Here is an 18,137-nt window from a genome sequence, read left to right on the forward strand (position 1 = left end):
GCCCATTGTGACATCCTCTGTACCCCCTTGTCCCCAGGGCCCATTGTGACATTCCGGGGACCCCTCTTTGTCCCCAGGGCCCATTGTGACATCCTGGGGACCTCCCCTTGTCCCCAGGGCCCATTGTGACGTCCCAGGACCTGACATTGTCCCCAGGGCCCATTGTGACATCCTCTGCACCCCCTTGTCCCCAGGGCCCATTGTGACGTCCCAGGACCCCCCACTGTCCCCAGGGCCCATTGTGACATTCAGGGGACCCCCCTTTGTCCCCAGGGCCCATTCTGATACCGTGGGGACCCCCTTTGTCCCCAGGGCCCATTGTGACATGCTGGGGACGCTCTTTGTCCCCAGGGCCCATTGTGACATCCTGGGGACCCTCCTTGTCCCCAGAGTCCATTGTGACATCCAGGGGACCCCCTTTGTCCCCAGGGCCCATTGTGGCAGCATAGGGACCCCCTTTGTCACTGGGGCCCATTGTGACATCCCAGGACCCCCCCTGGTCCCCAGGGCCCATTGTGACATCCTGGGGACCCCCTTTGTCCCAAGACTTCATTGTGACATCCTGGGGACCCCCCTTGTCCTCAGGGTCCATTGTGACAGCCCAGGACCTTACATTGTCCCCAGGGCCCATTGTGATATCTGGGGGACCCCCTTGTTCCCAAGGCCCATTGTGACATCCTGGGGACCCACCCTTGTCCCCAGGGCCCATTGTGACATCCCAAAACCCCCAATTGTCTCCAGGGCCCATTGTGACATCCTCGGCACCCCCTTGTCCCCAGGGCCCATTGTGACATCCTGGGGACCTCCCTTGTCCCCAGGGCCCATTGTGACGTCCCAGGACCCCCCATTGTCCCCAGGGCCCATTGTAACATCCTGGGGATCCCTCCTTGTCCCCAGGGCCCATTGTGATGTCCCAGGACCCCCCATTGTCCCCAGGGCCCATTGTGACATCCTGGGCAACCCCATTGTCCCCAGGGCCCATTGTGACATCTGGGGGACGCCCTTGTCCCCAGGACCCATCCTGGCACCGTGGGGACCCTCCTTGTCACTTGGGCCCATTGTGACACCATGGGGACCCCCCCTTTGTCCCCAGTGCCCATTGTGACATTCTGCGGACCCCCCTTTGTCCCCAGGGCCCATTGTGACATTCAGGGGATCCACCATTGTCCCCAGGGCCCATTGTGACATCCTCGGCACCCCCTTGTCCCCAGGGCCCATTGTGACATTCAGGGCACCCCTCTTTGTCCCCAGGGCCCATTGTGACATGCTGGGGATCCCTCCTTGTCCCCAGGGCCCATTGTGACGTCCCAGGACCCCCCATTATCCCCAGGACCTATTGTGACATTCAGGGGATCCCCTTTGTCACTGGGGCCCATTGTGACACCATGGAGACCCCCGCTTGTCCTCAGGGTCCATTGTGACATCCTGGGCACCCCCCATTTTCCCCAGGACCCATTGTGACATCCTGGCCACCCCCTTGCTCCCAGGGCCCGTTGTGGCACCATGGGGACACCCCCTTTGTCCCCAGGGCCCATTGTGACATCCCAGGACCCCCCTTTGTCCCCAGGGCCCATTGTAGCACCATGGGGACCCCCTTTGACCCCAGGGCCCATTGTGGCACCATGGCAACCCCTTTTGTCCCCAGGGCCCATTGTGACATTCTTGGAACCCACTTTGTCCCCAGGGCCTATTGTGACACCATGGGGACCCCTCCTTGTCACTGGGGACCCATTGTGACACCATGGGGACCCCCCCTTGGCCTTTAGGACTCATTCTCACATCCTGGACACCCCGCATTGTCCCCAGGGCCCATTGTGACGTCCCAGGACCCCCCCTTGTCCCCAGGGCCTATTGTGACATTCAGGGGACCCCTCTTTGTCCCCAGGGCCCATTGTGAGATCCTGGGGACCCCCCCTTGTCCCCAGGGCCCATTGTGACGTCCCAGGACCCCCCATTGTCCCCAGGGCCCATTGTGACATCCTCTGCACCCCCTTGTCCCCAGGGCCCATTGTGACGTCCCAGGACCCCCCATTGTCCCCAGGGCCCATTGTGACATTCAGGGGACCCCCCTTTGTCCCCAGGGCCCATTCTGATACCGTGGGGACCCCCTTTGTCCCCAGGGCCCATTGTGACATGCTGGGGACGCTCTTTGTCCCCAGGGCCCATTGTGACATCCTGGGGACCCTCCTTGTCCCCAGAGCCCATTGTGACATCCAGGGGACCCCCTTTGTCCCCAGGGCCCATTGTGGCACCATGAGGCCCCTCTTTGTCACTGGGGGCCATTGTGACATCCCATGACCCCCCTTTGTCCCCAGTGCTATTGTGAAATCCTGGGGACCCCTTTCGTCCCCACGGCCCATTGTGACACCATGGGGAACCCCTTTGTCACTGGGGGCCATTGTGACATTCCAGGATTCCACTTTGTCCCCAGGGCTCGTTCTGACACCTTGGGGACTCCCATTGTCCCGAGGGCCCATTGTGACATCCTGGGCAACCCCATTGTCCCCAGGGCCCATTGTGACATCCTCGGCACCCCCTTGTGCCCAGGGCCCATTGTGACATTCAGGGGACCCCCCCTTTATCCCCAGGGCCCATTGTGACATCCTGCACACCCCCCTTTGTCCCCAGGGCCCATTTTGACATTCAGGGGACCCACCATTGTCCTCAGGGCCCATTGTGAGGTCCCAGGACCCCCCATTGTCCCCAGGGCCCATTGTGACATCCTCGGCACCCCCTTGTCCCCAGGGTCCATTGTGACACTATGGGGACCCCCCATTGTCCCCAGGGCCCATTGTGACATTCAGGGGACCCCTCTTTGTCCCTAGGGCCCATTGTGACATCCTGGGGACCCCCCCTTGTCCCCAGGGCCCATTGTGACGTCCCAGGACCCCCCTTTGTCCCCAGTGCTATTGTGAAATCCTGGGGACCCCTTTCGTCCCCAGGGCCCATTGTGGCACCATGGGGAACCCCTTTGTCACTGGGGGCCATTGTGACATTCCACGATTCTACTTTGTCCCCAGGGCTCGTTCTGACACCTCGGGGACTCCCATTGTCCCCAGGGCCCATTGTGACATCCTGGGCAACCCCATTGTCCCCAGGGCCCATTGTGACATCTGGGGGACGCCCTTGTCCCCAGGACCCATCGTGGCACCGTGGGGACCCTCCTTGTCACTTGGGCCCATTGTGATACCATGGGGACGCCCCCCTTTGTCCCCAGTGCCCATTGTGACATCCTGCGGACCCCCCTTTGTCCCCAGGGCCCATTGTGACATTCAGGGGACCCCTCTTTGTCCTCAGGGCCCATTGTGACATCCTGGGGACCCCCCCCTTGTCCCCAGGGCCCATTGTGACGTCCCAGGACCCGCCATTGTCCCCAGGGCCCATTGTGACATCCTGGGGATCCCTCCTTGTCCCCAGGGCCCATTGTGACGTCCCAGGACCCCCCATTGTCCCCAGGGCCCATTGTGACATTCAGGGGCCCCCGTTTGTCACTGGGGCCCATTGTGACATCCCAGGACCCCACATTGTCCCCAGGGCCCATTGTGACTTTCAGGGGACCCCACTTGTCCCCAGGACCCATTTTGACACTATAGGGACCCCCCCTTGTGCCCAGTGACCATTGTGACACCGTGGGTACCACCCTTGTCCGCAGGGCCCATTGTGACATCCTGGGAACAGCCCCTTGTCCCCAGGGCCCATTGTGACGTCCCAGGACCCCCATTTTCCCCAGGGCCCATTGTGACATCCTCGGCACCCCCTTGTCCCCAGGGCCCATTGTGACATTCAGGGGACCCCTCTTTGTCCCCAGGGCCCATTGTGACATCGTGGGGACCCCCCCTTGTTCCCAGGGCCCACTGTGACGTCCCAGGACCCCCCATTGTCCCCGGGGCCCATTGTGACATTCAGGGGCCCCCGTTTGTCATTGGGGCCCATTGTGACATCCCAGGACCCCACATTGTCCCAAGGGCCCATTGTGACTTTCAGGGGACTCCACTTGTCCCCAGGACCCATTGTGACACTATAGGGACCCCCCCTTGTGCCCAGTGCCCATTGTGACACCGTGGGTACCACCCTTGTCCGCAGGGCCCATTGTGACATCCTGGGGACACCCCCTTGTCCCCAGGGCCTATTGTGACATTTTGGGCATCCCTCCTTGTCCCCAGGGCCCATTGTGACGTCCCAGGACCCCCCATTGTCCCCAGGACCCATTGTGACATTCAGGGGACCCCCTTTGTCACTGGGGCCCATTGTGAAATCCCAGGACCCCACATTGTCCCCAGGGCCCATTGTGACATCCTGGGGACCCCCCCTTTGTCCCCAGTGCCCATTGTGACATCCTGCGGACCCCCCTTTGTACCCAGGGCCCATTTTGACATTCAGGGGACCCACCATTGTCCTCAGGGCCCATTGTGAGGTCCCAGGACCCCCCATTGTCCCCAGGGCCCATTGTGACACTATGGGGACCCCTCCTTGTGCCCAGGGCCCATTGTGACACTGTGGGTACCACCCTTGTCTGCAGGGCTCATTGTGACATCCCAGGACCCCCCATTGTCCCCAGGGTCCATTGTGACATTCAGGGGACCCCCCTTGTCCCCAGGGCCCATTCTGATACCGTGGGGACCCCCTTTGTCCCCAGGGCCCATTGTGACATCCTGGAGACGCTCTTTGTTCCCAGGGCCCATTGTGACATCCTGGGCACCCCCTTTGTCCCCAGGGCCCATTTTGGCACCATAGGGACCCCCTTTGTCACTGGGGCCCATTGTGACATCCCAGGACCCCCCCTGGTCCCCAGGGCCCATTGTGACATCCTGGGGACCCCTTTGTCCCAAGACTTCATTGTGACATCCTGGGGACCCCCCTTGTCCTCAGGGTCCATTGTGACAGCCCAGGACCTTACATTGTCCCCAGGGCCCATTGTGATATCTGGGGGACCCCCTTGTTCCCAAGGCCCATTGTGACATCCTGGGGACCCCCCCTTGTCCCCAGGGCCCATTGTGACATCCCAGGACCTTACTTTGTCCCCAGGGCCCATTGTGACATTTTGGGAATCCCTCCTTGTCCCCCGGGCCCATTGTGACGTCCCAGGACCCCCCATTGTCCCCAGGGCCCATTGTGACATCCTGGGGATCCCTCCTTGTCCCCAGGGCCCATTGTTACATCCCAGGACCCCCCATTGTCCCCAGGGCCCATTGTGACATCCTCTGCACCCCCTTGTCCCCAGAGCTCATTGTGACATTCAGGGAACCCCTCTTTGTCCCCAGGGCCCATTGTGACATCCTGGGGACCCCCCCTTGTCCCCAGGGCCCATTGTGACGTCCCAGGAACCCCCATTGTCCCCAGGGCCCATTGTGACATCCTGGGGATCCCTCCTTGTCCCCAGGGCCCATTGTGACGTCCCAGGACCCCCCATTGTCCCCAGGACCTATTGTGACATTCAGGGGACCCCCTTTGTCACTGGGGCCCATTGTGACACCATGGAGACCCCCGCTTGTCCTCAGGGTCCATTGTGACATCCTGGGCACCCCCCATTTTCCCCAGGACCCATTGTGACATCCTGGCCAACCCCTTGCTCCCAGGGCCTGTTGTGGCACCATGGGGACACCCCCTTTGTCCCCAGGGCCCATTGTGACATCCCAGGACCCCCCTTTGTCCCCAGGGCCCATTGTGGCACCATGGCAACCCCTTTTGTCCCCAGGGCCCATTGTGACATTCTTGGACCCCACTTTGTTTCCAGGGCCTATTGTGACACCATGGGGAGCCCTCCTTGTCACTGGGGACCCATTGTGACACCATGGGGACCCCCCCTTGTCCTCAGGACTCATTCTGACATCCTGGACACCCCGCATTGTCCCCAGGGCCCATTGTGACATCCACTGCACCCCCTTGTCCCCAGGGCCCATTGTGACATTCAGGGGACCCCTCTTTGTCCCCAGGGCCCATTGTGACATCCTGGGGACCCCCCCTTGTCCCCAGGGCCCATTGTGACGTCCCAGGACCCCCCATTGTCTACAGGGCCCATTGTGACACTATGGGGACCCCCCCTTGTGCCCAGGGCCCATTGTGACACCGTGGGTACCACCCTTGTCCGCAGGGCCCATTGAGACATCCCAGGACCCCCCATTGTCCCCAGGGCCCATTGTGACATTCAGGGGACCCCTCTTTGTCCCCAGGGCCCATTGTGACATCCTGGGGACCCCATTGTCACCAGAGCCCATTGTGATATCCTGGCGACCACCCTTTGTCCCCAGGGCCCATTGTGACATCCCAGGACCCCCTTTGTCCCTGTCGAGGGTTAGGATTGCGGGGTGACAATCAAACCCTGGCAGATGTGTTGTCAACGTCCTCTCCCCCCCCAATTCCCCCTTTTTCCCCTCCCTCTCCCCCTTCCCACTCAGCACAGGCGATCGGGAGGGGAAGAAGCACAGAGGGAAGAGAGCTGGAAAAGTTCAAGATGTTTTACTGATGCTACCGATAAGAACAGAGAAAATAATACAAATATACAAAACCAATCTTGTAAGTCTGAGCAACTGCGGAGCCAGCACCCAAAGTCCTGGATTGGACTCTGTAGCCAACCGGAGCTGGATTCAGTCTCTCACTGGCCTCAGTTCACAGGGACGACCAGCAAGGTCCTCTCCTAATGTCGGCCATGAGGAGAAAAGGGCCGAGATCCTCGTGATCTCCCGCTTTTATATGAAGTATTCACGTGAACGGAATGTTATACACAGTTGGTCACCGGTTTCTCGTTGCCCCTCTCGCGAGATGTGCATCCGTGCTTATCAATAAGTTTTCATTCCCTTGCTGGGTTTAACCAAAACATGTGTCCGGTTCTCCAGGAAAATGCAGCTGACATGAAGGCTTTAGCTGACAGGCAAATTCACTAAAAGAGAAACTTGTTTTTACCAAAACCAGGACATTCCACCCCTTATAATATGACATTCACTGAATACTTAAACCTTATCAATACAATCTATCAATACAATCTAATTAATCACTACTACTATATATATATATATATATATACATATGTACATATATACACAGGAGTAATTAATCAGTGGACCATCCTTTGAAAAGTTCATTAAGTTCATTTTGTCACCACAGTCTCCCAGGGCAGGGAAAATGGTCCAAGTGCATCTCATGACCCCTGTTGGTGGGTTAAGGACACCAACTTCCAAGAAGGTGTCGGGCGCCACTCGAAGAAGCCAGCGCTGGTTTCATCACCATTGTCTTGATCTGAAAGACACTTATTAAACATTGTTAGTGCGGCAATTCACATCGTACAGTTCAGCATTGCACATTTTCACCTGAAATCAAATCCCCGTGAGGTGCACACCGAACTTCTCCATCCTTAAGCATCACCCACCAGGTGCTGCCAGGTCCCTGGGCGAAAACAATCCCACGAATAGGTTTGCCTTTGCCTGAGGCAGGAGGAACCCAGACTGCCTTTCCTAAGATATTTTTCATGTGTACTACAGGGACTTTATCTCCTTCTACAGTCCATAGAATTTCTGATTGGGCAGGCCCGGCTCGATTGGTTGATCCCCTGGTGTTGACCAACCAAGTGGCTTTTGCTAAATGTGAATCCCAGTTTTTAAAGGTTCCACCACCAAGTGCCTTTAGTGTAGTTTTTAACAAACCATTGCACCTTTCAGTTTTCCCAGAGGCTGGTGCATGATATGGAATATGATACACCCACTCAATACCATGTTCTTTGGCCCAATTGTCTATAATACTGTTTTTGAAATGAGTACCATTGTCTGATTCAATTCTTTCTGGCGTACTGTGCCGCCAAAGGACTTGCTTCTCAAGGCCCAAGATGGTATTTCGGGCTGTAGCAGGAGGTGCGGCAGATGTTTCCAACCATCCAGTGGTTGCTTCCACCATTGTAAGTACATAACGCTTACCTTGGCGTGTTTGTGGAAGTGTAATATAATCAATCTGCCAAGCTTCTCCATACTTATACTTTAACCATCGCCCCCCATACCATACAGGTTTTAACTGTTTTGCTTGTTTGATTTCGGCGCAAGTTTCACATTCATGAATAACGTGTGAAACAGTGTCCATAGTTAAATCCACCCCTCGATCACGAGCCCATTTGTATGTTGCATCTCTACCTTGATGCCCTGAAGCACCATGGGCCCACCGAGCTAGGAAAAGTTCACCTTTATGTTGCCAGCCCAAGTCCACCTCAGCTACTTTAATCTTAGCAGCTTGATCCGCTTGTTGGTTGTTTCGATGTTCCTCGGTGGCTTGACTTTTAGGCACATGAGCATCTACATGACCAACTTCCCCAGGCAGGCTCTCCAGCCGAGCAGCAATGTCTTGCCACAGTGTGGTTCCCAATGGTTTCACCTCTGCGCTGCCAGTTACTTTTCTTCCATTGCTGTAGCCACCCCCACAAGGCATTTGCTCCCATCCATGAGTCAGTATAGAGACAAAGCATTGGCCACTTCTCTCGTTCAGCAATGTCCAAAGCCAGCTGGATGGCTTTCACTGCTGCAAACTGACTGGATTCACCTTGTCCTTCAGTGGCTTCTGTAACCTGTCGTGTGGGACTCCACACAGCAGCTTTCACCTTCGATGTTTTCCTACAGACGACAGGATCCATCTGTGAACAGTGCACACTGCTTATCAGTCTCTGAAAGCGGATTATATGGTGGTGCTTCTTCAGCACGTTTTACTTCCTCCTCATCTGCAGACATCCCAAAGTCTTTGCTTTCTGGCCAGTCTGTAATCACTTCCAAGATCCCTGGACGGTTGGGACTCCCAATTCGAGCTCATTGCGTGATCAGTGCAATCCATTTACTCCATGTAACTTCGGTGCCATGATGTGGAGAGGGAACCGTCCCTTTGCACACCCAGCTCAGCACCGGCAGTCGAGGTGCAGGAGGAGCTGTGCTTCAGTGCCCATCACTTCTGAAGCAGCTCCAACTCCTTCATATGCTGCCAGTATCTCCTTTTCAGTTGGAGTACAGTTGGCCTCAGATCCTTTGTATCCTCGACTCCAAAAACCTAAGGGTCGACCTCGGGTTTCTCCTGGTGCTTTCTGCCAGAGGCTCCAGGTAAGTCCATTATCTCCGGCTGCGGTGTAGAGCACATTTTTAACATCTGGTCCAGTTCGGACTGGTCCCAGGGCCACCGCATGAGTTATCTCACACTTCATTTGTTCAAAGGCTTGGCGTTCAGGGCCCCACTCAAATTGGTTCTTTTTACGAGTCACTCGATAGAGAGGCTCACAATGTGGCTGTGGTCAGGAATGTGCATTCTCCAAAAACCTACAACGCCCAAGAAAGTCTGTGTCTCCTTTTTATTAGTAGGTGGAGACATTGCTGCAGTTTTGTTGATCACATCCACTGGGATCTGACGACGGCCATCTTGCCATTTTATTCCTAAAAACTGGATCTCCCGTGCATGTCCCTTGACCTTGCTTCGTTTTATGGCAAAACCAGCATCCAAAAGAACAGGAATTATTCTCTCACCTTTTTTGAAGACTTCTTTCGCTGTGTCGCCCCATACGATGATGTCATCAATGTATTGCAAGTGTTCTGGAGCTTCACCTTGCTCCAGCGTGGTCTGGATCAGCCCATGGCAGATGGTAGCACTGTGGTCCCTGGGGTCATTGGTTGGGTCATGGAGTCACTGGTTGGGTGATGGGGTCATTAGTTGAATAATGGGGTCATTGGTTGAATGATGGGGTCATTGGTTGAATGATGGGGTCATTGGTTGGGTCATGGGGTCACTGATTGCGTGATGGGGTCATTGGTTGAACGATGGAGTCATTGGTTGGGTTGTGGAGTCACTGATTGGGTGATGGGGTCACTGGTTGGGTTCAGGATTGGTTGGTTGGATGATGATGATGATGGTTGGATGATGATGGTGGTTGGATGATGATGGTGGTGGTTGGATGATGATGGTGGTGGTTGGATGATGATGGTGGTTGGATGATGATGGTGGTGGTTGGATGATGATGGTGGTGTTTGGATGATGATGGTGGTTGGATGATGATGGTGGTTGGATGATGATGGTGGTTGGATGATGATGGTGCTCTATGCCAAGGATGCACGGAGCATCTGGGCCAGTCACAAGAGGATGCTTTTGGATATTGGGGTGCAGGGCTTTGGTGTGAAGGTTCGGGAGACAGACTTTTGGGTGCAGGGATTTGGGCACCAAGAGTTCTGGGTGCAGCATTTGGGTCTGCAGGGTTCAGGTGTTCAGGACCTGGGGGTGCAGGACTTGTGGGCTGGAGGATTTGAGCGTGCAGGGATTTGGGGTGAGGGATTTCAGGGTGCCAGTTATGGGAGGGAAGGATCTGGGGTGCAGGGTTAAGGGGTTTAGGATTTTGGGGTGCAGAGTTTAGGGTGCACGTTCTGGGCATGTATGATTTGAGAGTGCAGGGCTTTGGGGTACAGGATTTGGGGTGCAGGGTTTTGGGGTCAGGATCTGGGGGTGCAGGGTGTTGGGGAGAAGGATTTGGGGGTGCAGCATTTTGAAGTGCAGGGTTTGGAGGAGGGAGGTTTTGGGGGTGAAGGATTTGGTGGTTCAGGTTTTGGGGGTGCAGTGTTAAGGGCGTGGAGGATTAGGGGTGCAGGATTTGTGGGGTTCAGGATTTGGGGCTCCAGGGTATGGGAGGGAAGGATCTGGGGCTTCAGGATTTGGGGGTGCACCGTTTGGGGGTGCAGGGTTTAGAAGTCAGGTCTAAGAGTGCAGAGTTTGGGGTGCAGGGATTTGGGGGGAAATTTAAGGTTGCAGAGTGTGGGGTGCACAGGACTGGGGCACAGGATTTGGGGGTGCGGGGTTTCAGGGTTCAGGATTTGGAGGTGTGGAGTTTTGGGGTGCAGGGGATGGGGGTGAAGGATTTGAGGCTGCAGGGTGGTGGGGGAAGGATTTGGGGGTGAGAGATTTGGGGTGCAGGATTTGGGGGTGCAGAGTTTTGGGAGGCAAGGATCTGGGGCTGCAGGATTTGGGGGTTCAGTGTTTAGGGCAGCACAATCTTGGGGTGCAGGGGTTTGCACTGAAGGGTTTGGTAGAGCAGGATTTGGGGGTGCAGGACTTTCGGGTGAGGTTTGGGGTGCAGGGGTCGTGTGTTCAGGGATAGGGGTGCAGGATTTGAGGGTGCAGGGCTCTGGGTGCAGAGTTTGGGAGTTCAGGGTTTGGGGTGCAGGGTTTTTGGCAGGAGGATCTGAGGGTGCAGGATCTGGGGGGCAGGATTTGGGGTTCAGCATTTTCAGTGCAGGTTTTGGGGGGACTTGATTTTAGGGTGCTCGCTTTGGGCTGCAGGATCTGGGTGCAGGATTTAGGGTTCGGGGTTCAGGGATGCAGTGAAGTGCGGGATCTGGGGTGCTCGATTTTGGGGTGCAGAGTCTTGCAGGAAGGATGTGGCGGTGCAGGGTTTAGGGTGCAGAATTCGGGGGTGTAGGGTTTTAGGGAGAAAGGCTTGGGGGTGCAGGTCTAGGGGGGTAAAATTTGGGGGCAAAGGGTTTGAAGGAGCAGGATTTGGGGTGCAGGATTTGGGGGTGCAGGGTTTGGGCGTGCAGTGCTAAGGTGGTGGAGGGTGCAGGGTTTGTAGTGAAGGTTTTGGGGTGCAGGATCTGGGGGTGCAGGATTTGGGCATGAATACTTTTGGGGTGCAGGATTTGAGGGTGCAAAATCTGATGGTGCAAGGTTTGGGTGTTCAAGATGTAGGCGAGCAGGATCTTGGGTTTTGGGGCACAGGGCTGGGTGAGGCCAGATTTGGGGTGCAGGTCTGGGTGAGGGATCTGGGGGTGCAGGGTTTGGTAGTGTGGGAATTGAGGGTGCAGAGTTTGGGGGGCAGGGCTTGGGGGAGCAGGAGTTTGGGGTTCAGAACCTGTGGGTGCAGAGTTTGGGGTGCAGAACCCGTGGGTACCGGGTTTGGGGAGGCAGAATTGGGGGTGCAGGGTTTTGGGGTTCAGGACATGGGGTTGAGGATTTGGGGGTGCAAGGTTTGGAAGTGCATTGATTAGGGGGAAGGATTTAGGGTGGTGGGATTTGGGGGCACGGGGTTTGGGGGTCAGCATTTGGGGGTGCAAAGCTTAGGGGGCAGCATTTTGAGTGCAAGTTGGGGGAGGACTTGATTTTAGGGTGCAGGGTTTGGGGTGCGAGTTTGGGGATGGCAGCATTTCGGGTATACAGTTTGGGGGTGCAGGGTTTTGGGGAGCAGTATCTGGGGGTACAGGATTATGGGATGTGCAGGGTTTGGGGGCGCAGGGTTCAGGGTTGCAGGGTTTGGTATCACAGGTTTGGGGGGTTCATGGCTTGGGAGGAAGGATTTGGGGGTGCAGAATTTAGGGGTGCACGTTTTAAGGGTGCAGAGCTTAGGGGGAAGAATCGGAGATGTAGGGGTTTTGGGGACATTATCTGGGGGTCAGGATTTGGGGTGCAGGGTTTTGAGGTGCAGGGTTCAAGTGTTCAGGGTTTGAGGGAAGGATCTGGAGGTGCAGGGTTTTGGAGTGGAGGATTTTGGGGTGCAGGGTTAGTTGGGATTTGGGGTTGCAGGGATTTGGGGTGCAGGGTTTGGTGGTGCATTGGTTTTGGGGGTGGAGGACTGGGGGACACAGGGTTTCAGGGTGCAGGATGTGGGGGTGCAGGATTTGGGAGTGCAGAGTTGGGGGGCAGAATTTTTGGTGCAGGGCTTTGGGGTACAGGACTTGGGGGTGCAGGGGTTTGGGTGGGGAATTTGGGGTGCAGGGTGCTGAGGAAGGATCTGGGGGTGCATTGTTTGGGGGGCTGGATGAGGAGGTGCACGATTTAGGGCTGCAGAGCCTGGGGGACAGGGGTTTGTTGGCAGAATGTGGGGGTGCGGGGTTCTGGGGTGCAGAGTTTGGGAGATCAGGGGTTTGGGGTGCAGGGGTTTGGGGGGAAATTTAACGTTGCGCAGTGTGGGTTGCATTGGTTTTGGGCTGAAGGATTTGGGGGTGCGGGGTTTGGGGGTCAGGATCTGGGGGTGAAAGGCAGTGGGGAAGGATCTGGGGGTGAGATATTTGGGGTGCAGGGTTTGGGATGCCAGGTTTGGGGTGAAGGGTTTGGGGGCAAGGATCTGGGGTGCAGGATTAGGGCAATCAGGGCTGGGGGGGTAAGTTTGTGTGGGGCAGAATTTCGGGGTGCAGGGTCTGGGTGGGCAGGATTTCGGGGGATCCGGGCTTGGGAGTGCAGGATTTTGGAGTACAGGGTTTGGGGGTGCAGGCTTGGGGAGGCAGAATTTGGGGGTGCAGGTTTGGAAGGGTCAGGACCTCGGGGGGCACAGTTTGACAGCACAATGTGGGGTGCAGGATTTGGGAGAGAAGGATCTGGGGGGGCAGGGTTTGGGCTGAAGGGTTTGGTAGGGCAGGGGTTGGGGGGGCAGGATTTGCGGGTTCAGAACCTGAGGGTGCAGGGTATTGGGGAGCAGGATCTAGAAGGGCAGGGTTTGGGGGTGCAGGATTTTGGGGAGCAGAGTTTGGGGGTTCATGACGTGGGGATGGAGGAATTCGGGGCGCAGGGTTTGTGGGTGCAGGGTTCACATGTTTAGGACCTGGGGGTGCAGAATTTAGGTGTGCAGGGGTCTGGGGTGCTGGGTTTTGGGGTGCAGGATCAGGGGGTGCAAGGTTTGGAAGTGCAGGGTTTTGGGGTGCAGGGTTTGGGAAATCAAGGTTTGGGGTTCCAGGATTTGGGGGTGCAGTGTTAGGGGGTGAATGCTTTCGAGGGGCAGGGTTTGGGGGTGTATGATCTGGGGGTGAAGGGTTTCAGGGTGCAGGGTCAGGGGGAAGGATTTGGGGGGCAGGGTTAGGTGGGATGTGGGGCTGCAGGGTTTAAGCGTGCAGGATTTTGGGGTGTAGGGGTTTGTAGTGCAAGGTTCGGTAGGGCAGGATTTGGGGGTGCAGGGCTTTGGGGTGAGGGATTTCAGGGTGCCGGGTTTGGGAGGGAAGGATCTGGGGGTACAGGTTTTGGGGCTTTGGGCTTTTAGGGTGCAACTTGTGGAGTACGGGGTTTCAGGGTGCAAGGTTCCGTGGTGTGGGGTTTGAGGGTGAAGGGTTTGGGGAGACAGAATTGGGGGTGCAGGGTTTGGGATTGCAGGGTGTGGGGGAAGGATCTAGGGGTACAAGGTTTGGGGTAGCAGGGTTTTGGGGAGCAGGGTTTCGGGGTCAGGCTTTAGGGGACAGGGTTTGGGGGGCAGGGCTGGGAGGGATGATGTGGGGGTGCAGGGTTTAGGGCAGGAGGATCTTGGGGTGAAGGGGTTTGGGCTGAAGGGTTGGGTAGGACAGGATTTGGGGTGCAGGATTTTAGGGTGCAACTTGTGGGGGCAGGATTTGGGGTACAGGAGGTTGGGGGTGCAGGGTTTGGGGTGTAGGATTTGTGGAGCAGGGACTGGGGGTGAAGGTCTTGTGGAGGCAGAATTGGGGGTGCAGATTTTGGGTGTTCAGGACCTGGGGCTTCAGGATTTGGGGGTGCACTGTTTGGGGGTGCAGGGTTTAGAAGTCAGGTCTAAGAGTGCAGCGTTTGGGGTGCAGAGTGTGGGGTGCACAGGACTGGGGCACAGGATTTGGGGGTGCAGGGTTTCAGGGTTCAGGATTTGGAGGTGTGGAGTTTTGGGGTGCAGGGGATGGGGGTGAAGGATCTGAGGGTGTAGGGTGGTGGGGGAAGGATTTGGGGGTGAGAGATTTGGGGTGCAGGATTTGGGGGTGCAGAGTTTTGGGAGGCAAGGATCTGGGGCTGCAGGATTTGGGGGTTCAGTGTTTAGGGCAGCACAATCTTGGGGTGCAGGGGTTTGCAGTGAAAGGTTTGGTAGGCAGGATTTGGGGTGCAGGATTCTGGGGTGCTGGTTTGGGGTACAGGATTTGGTGTTGCAGGGATGGGGTTGAAGGGCTTGGGTTTCCAGGCCTTTGAGGTGCAGGATTTGGAGGTGCAAGGTTTGGGAGGGAATTCTTTGGGGTGCAGGGTTTGGGGGCAGGGTTTGGGGCTGTAGGCAACGAGAAGAGAGGAGATGGAGAGAACAGTGGGGAGGTGGAGGAGCAGGAGTGGAGGTGAATACCAGAGAGAGCGAGTGCCCAAACCTGCCCCGCAGACACGGCACCCAAAATCCTGCACCCCAAAATACTCTTCCCAAACCTGCACCCCAGATCCTGACCCCAAGCCCTGCACCAAAACCCTGCCCCTCAATCCTGCACCCCCAAATCCTCCACCCCGATCCTGTCTTCCCAAACCCTGCACCCCAAATCCTGCACCCCCAAATTCGGCCCTACCAAACTCTGCACCCCTAAACCCTACAACTGAAACCTTGCACCCCCTAATCCTGCCCTCCCTACCTTCCTGAACCCCGAAACCTGCACCCCAAACCCTGCATTCCCAAATCTTTCCGTCCTATACCCTACACCCCTAAACCTGCCCCCAAACCCTGCACCCCAAAGAATTCCCTCCCAAACCTTGCACCTCCAAATCCTGCACCTCAAAGGCCTGGAAACCCAAGCCCTTCAACCCCATCCCTGCAAAACCAAATCCTGTACCCCAAACCAGCACCCCAGAATCCTGCACCCCAAATCCTGCCTGCCAAACCTTTCACTGCAAACCCCTGCACCCCAAGATTGTGCTGCCCTAAACACTGAACCCCCAAATCCTGCAGCCCCAGATCCTTGCCTCCCAAAACTCTGCACCCCCAAATCCTGCACCCCAAATCTCTCACCCCCAAATCCTTCCCCCACCACCCTACACCCTCAGATCCTTCACCCCCATCCCCTGCACCCCAAAACTCCACACCTCCAAATCCTGAACCCTGAAACCCTGCACCCCCAGATCCTCCCCCCAAAGGAATGAACCCCCAAAACCTGCACCCCCAGATCCTGCTGCCCCATACCCAGCACCCCAAACTCTGCACCCAGAAATCCTGCACTCTCATAACCCTGCACCTCAAACAATTCCCTCAACCCTGCACCCCCAAAACCTGTAACCCCAAATGCTGCACCCCCAGGTCCTGTCCCCACACTCTGCACTGCCAGATCCTGCCCCCCTAAACCCTTAAAGCCCAAATATTGCACCCTCAGATCCTTCCTCAACACCCTGCACCCCCAAATTCCCCACCGAAAACCTGCACCCCCAGATCCTGCACCACCAAGTTCTGTGCCCTGAAGCCCTGCACTGAAAATCCTGCCCCCTAACTCTGCACTTCCAAATCCTGCACCCCCAAATCCTTCAACCCCCAAAGCCAATGCACTGCCAAACCCTGGACCCCCAGATACTGCACCCCAGAACCCTGCACGTTGAAATCCTGCACCCCCAAACCCTGCAGCCCAGAACCCTGTACCCGATATCCTGCCGCCCCACAACTTGCACCCCCAAACCTGCAACCCCAAATACTGCACCCCAAATCCTGCATCTTGAAACCCTGCTCCCCTAAATCCTTCCTCCCAAGCCATGTTTCCCCAAAACCTGTAATACCAAATTTTGCACCCCCAAATCCTGCACCCCAAAATTGTTCCCCCAAACCATTCGCCCCCGAATCTTTTATGTCCAAACCTGTCCCCCAAAACCTTGCACCCCTGAACTCTGCTCCCCCAAAGCCGGCCTGCGAAACCTTGTCAACCAATTCCATCACCCCCAGATCCTGCTCCCCAAACCCTGCACCCAAAATCCTGCCCCACAAACCCTGCGCCCTCAGATCCTTCCTTACCCAACCCTGCACCCCCAAATCCTCCAACACCCAAGTCCTGAACACCTGAACCCTGCACCCCCAACTCCTCACCCCAAAGCCCTGCACCCCCAAATTCTGCCTCTAAACCCTGAACAACAAGGTTCTGCACCCCATATCCTGCTCCCCAGATCCTGCTCCCCAGATCCTGCACCCCAGAATCCTGCACCCCCATGCTGTGATCCCTGCACCCTGCACCCCCAGATCCTTCCCTCCCAAAACCCGTAGCCCGATAACCCTGCACCCCAAAACGCTGCACCTCCAGATCGTGAACCTTTAAACCCTGCACCCCAAATCCTTCCTCCCCAAAACCTGCACCCCAAAACCCTACAATCCCAGATCTTGCACCTGCAAATCTCTGCACTCCACAACCCTGCACCCTCAAATCCTGCACCCCTATATCCTGCCCCCCAAAACCCTGGCACCTCCAGACCCTTGATCCGCAGATCCTGCAACCCTAAACCAGGCACCCCCAAACCCTTCCCCACCAAACCCTGCACCCCTCAGACCCTGAAGCCCAAATCCCTCTCCCAAAGCCCCTGCACCCCTGAAATCCTGTTCCCTAAGACCCTGCAGCCACAGGTCCTGAACCCCAAACCCCTGCACCCCAAAATACTGCACCCCAATCCCTGCAGGCCAACCCCGGCACCCCAGAGCCCTTCAACGCAAAATCCTGCACCCCCAGTTCCTGAACACGCAAATCCTGCCCTCCTAAACCCTGCACCCCAAAACCTGGCCCCCAACACTGCACCCCAAAGCCCAGCACCCCAAGACCCTTCATCCCCAAACCCTGAGCCCCCAAATCATGCACCTCCAGATCCTAAACCCCAAACCCTTTACCCACAAACACTGCACCCCCATATCCTGCACCCCAAGATCCTGCTACCCTAAACCCTGAACCCCCAAATCCTGCACCCCCGATTCCTCTCTCACAAGCCCTGCACCCCAAAACTCTGCACCCCCAAATCCTCTCCCCCCAAACAATGCACCTGGAACCTTGAACCCGCAAAGCCTGCACGCCCAGGTCCTGAACACCTGAACCCTGCCCCCGCAAATCCTTTAACCCCCAAACCCAGCACCCCAAACCCTGTACCCCCAGATCGTTCCCCAAACACCCTGCACCCCCAAACCCTGCACCCCAAATTCCTGCCCTACCAAGCCCTTCACCCAAACCCCCGCACCCTTAAATCCTGCACCCCTAAACCCTGCACCCCCAAATCCTGCACCTCTAGATCCTTCTTTCCTTCCTTCCTTCCTAAAGCCTGCACCCCAAATCGTGCCCTACCAAACCCTTCACCCCAAACCCCTGCACCCCACAGTCTTGCTCCCCCTAATCCTGCCATCCCAAACCCTGCACCCCAAATTCTCCCCCCAAACCCCGATCCCTGAAACACTGCACCTCCAAACCCTGTACCCCCAAATCCTTCCCCAACACCCTGCACCCCCAAACCCTGCACCCGTA

The 18,137-nt window shown here is 56.8% G+C and overlaps 1 long non-coding RNA gene across 1 annotated transcript in view; it reads left to right on the forward strand.

Moving 5' to 3' along the window:
- Window positions 1–18,137, forward strand: part of LOC139826701 (uncharacterized) — a 59,287-nt gene that overhangs the window by 32,511 nt on the left and 8,639 nt on the right. The window contains exon 3 of the long non-coding RNA XR_011736857.1: window positions 6,396–9,595. This is a non-coding gene — a long non-coding RNA (uncharacterized lncRNA). The remainder of the gene's footprint in view (window positions 1–6,395; window positions 9,596–18,137) is intronic.

Source organism: Patagioenas fasciata, unplaced genomic scaffold (assembly GCF_037038585.1).
Source record: "Patagioenas fasciata isolate bPatFas1 unplaced genomic scaffold, bPatFas1.hap1 Unplaced_1, whole genome shotgun sequence".
NCBI lineage: Eukaryota > Metazoa > Chordata > Aves > Columbiformes > Columbidae > Patagioenas > Patagioenas fasciata.